Here is a 3,042-nt window from a genome sequence, read left to right on the forward strand (position 1 = left end):
GCGAACGCGTATACTTGCGTGAATATTAGCGCGTGTTTTCGCCCTAACAAGTTTTTGGCGCCGCTGCCGGGGACTCGGTGTTAATTTTTAGTTTATGTGCTTGTCATCAGTGGTCGTTAAAGTTCACTGACTCGGATTCTTTTACTTTCACGGTTTATTTGTTTGTGTTTCAGGTACTCATTACGATGGGAGATCCAGCAGCACGAACGAAAGCCTTGATGGATTTTTCTCAACCCAAGATCAATGACATTCAATCTAGCATTGTCCGGCTAGCTATCACAGCTAATACCTTTGAGATCAAGCCTGGCATAATTCAATGGGTACAGACTTCAGTCCAGTTTGGGGGTTCTCCAACGGAAGATCCCAATACACACATTAGGGATTTCATTGAAATATGCGACACCTTCAAGTTCAACGGTGTTTTCGAAGATGCTGTGAAGCTGAGACTATTCCCATTCTCTTTGAGGGACAAGGCTAAGAGCTGGTTACACTTTCTACCAGCTGGTTCGATTACTACTTGGGAAGATCTTGCTCAGAATTTTCTTACTAAATTCTTCCCTATGGCGAAGACAGCTGCAATGAGGAACGCTATTACTCAATTTGCGCAGTAAACGGGAGAATCGCTAAGTGAAGCTTGGGAGCGCTACAAGGAGATGCTTAGGAAGTGTCCTCATCATGGAGTTCCTGATTGGATGATCATCACTTGTTTTTACAATGGGTTGGGAGCACAGTCCAGACACATGCTCGATGCATCATCAGGCGGAGCATTATGGGCAAAGAGCTATAAGGAAGCTTATGATCTAATTGAACTGATGGCTGCTAATGAATATCAGTATCCAACCCAGAGATATCCACAGGGCAAGGTAGCAGGAGTTCTTGAAGTGGATACAGCTACGGCTATCACTGCTCAACTAAAGGCGTTGTCTATGAAGATCGATTTTCTGGCTAACTATGGTGTTAAGCAGATAATAAGTGTTTGTGAGCTGTGTGCAGGTCCGCATGCGACAAAGCAATGCGCTATATCTAGCGACTCAGCTCAGTTTGTGAGCAACTTTCAGAGATCGCAACAACCAGTTCCAGACACTTATCATCCTGACAACTGGAATCATCCTAACTTCAGCTGGAGCAACAATCATAATGTGATGCAACAGCCGTTCCAGCCGTTTGGAAATAAGCTGTTCAACTCTCTTGGTTTTCAGCAACAACTCCAACTTCAACAACAAACTCATGATGCAGGTCTATCTTCGAATGAAAAATCTGAATTAGAGGAGTTGAGGCTTATGTGCAAAAACCAGGCTCTTATATGCCAAAGCCAAGCTGTTTCTATCAAGACTCTGGAGAACCAAATAGGGCAAATTGCTAATGCCTTATTGAATCGACCACCAGGAACGCTTCCTAGTGATACAGAAGCCAATCCAGGAAAGAGGGAAGTTGAAGAACATGTGAACGCCATCACCTTAAGGTCTGGAAAGGTCGCAAGCCCCCAAATTCAGCAAGAGGAAGAGCCTGAAAAATCTCAAGATTCAGAAAATGCAGTTGTGGCTGAAGAAGATGTGCAGAAGGAAGTAGAGGTGGAACCAAGGAAGACTACTGTGGAACACACTCCTCCTGAGGGTAATACAGGGGAGAAACAGATCTATCCTCCACCTCCTTTTCCTAAAAGGCTGCAGAAGAAAAAGCTGGATAAGCAGTTTGAGAAGTTTCTGGAGGTGTTCAAGAAACTTCATATCAACATACCTTTCGCTGAAGCTCTTGAACAGATGCCTAGCTATGCGAGGTTTATGAAAGGTATTCTCTCTCGGAAAGTGAAGCTCGATGACTTAGAGACCGTTGCTCTAACGGAGGAATGCAGTGCTGTGCTGCAACAAAAGTTGCCTCCGAAGCTTAAAGATCCTGGAAGCTTCACTATTCCTTGCACCATCAGAAACTTGTCGTTCGACAAATGTTTATGTGATTTAGGAGCTAGCATCAATCTGATGCCCTTATCTATCTTCAAGAAGCTTGGTCTGCCTGAGCCGAAACCAACATACATGTCATTGCAACTAGCTGACCGTTCCATCGCTTATCCATGAGGTATAGTGGAGGATGTCTTGGTCAAGGTGGATAAACTCTTCTTCCCTGCTGACTTTGTAATTCTTGATTTCGAGGAAGATAAGAAGATTCCCATTATCTTGGGCAGACCATTCTTGGCTACAGGCCGAACTATGATCGATGTACAAAAAGGAGAGCTTATGATGAAGGTTCATGATCAGAAGGTCACTTTCAATGTGTTCAAGGAAATAAAATTACCCACAGCTAAAGAGGAGTGCTTTAAAGTAGAGCAAATTCAGGTTTTGAATGCACCTCTGTGGAAGAGGAAGTTGGATGTGCCATTCGATTCTCTTGGGTTAGTAGAGCTGAAAATTTCTCAGGAGCGTCTCGAGCCGTCTATTGAAGATGCTCCCACACTTGAGCTCAACCCACTACCAGATTACTTGAGTTATTCATTGTTAGGTGCACCCCCTGATAAGGGGTTGGGATATATCTTTGATGATGTAGAGGGTAGCCGAACAGATCCTCCAGTGCCTATAGAGGGTTCTTTTCATGTGTAGCAGATAGTTGATAGGACTGGTGTTGGTGATGAGCAGTACAGGCGAGTAACTAGGCGTATGGAGGCCATGCACGATATTCACCGTCATTTTGCTGCAGATTTGACACATGCTTTCGGTACTGTTGTTCGAGACACTGGTGGCGAGGTTGATTGGCCACCTGATCCTCCACCCGACGAGGGTGAATCTCCCGCTAATTAGGTATGCCTGAAATCCTTATTATTGCCTTCAATGAGGACATTGAAAATTTTAAGTATGGGGGTGGTAGTTAAGGAATATTGTGTGTGTGTCATTTAGTTGCATATTCATGATAGTTTAGTTCATATAGTTGCATAATTTATGCCATATAGTTTTTTTTTATGAATGTCATGTAGCTCATGCATTTACCATGATCCCTTTTGCAATGATTTATCGACTGAATTGTGATATTGATGCGAGTGTAGTGATAGCATTA

The 3,042-nt window shown here is 43.5% G+C and overlaps 1 non-coding gene across 1 annotated transcript; it reads right to left on the reverse strand.

The window, feature by feature from the left end:
* Positions 1-575: 575 nt before the first annotated feature.
* On the reverse strand, positions 576-682 carry LOC141699523 (small nucleolar RNA R71). The gene has a single exon (XR_012565977.1). It is a non-coding gene; the product is annotated as a small nucleolar RNA R71 (small nucleolar RNA).
* Positions 683-3,042: the final 2,360 nt, after the last annotated feature.

Source organism: Apium graveolens, chromosome 11, assembly GCF_009905375.1.
Source record: "Apium graveolens cultivar Ventura chromosome 11, ASM990537v1, whole genome shotgun sequence".
Classification (NCBI taxonomy): domain Eukaryota; kingdom Viridiplantae; phylum Streptophyta; class Magnoliopsida; order Apiales; family Apiaceae; genus Apium; species Apium graveolens.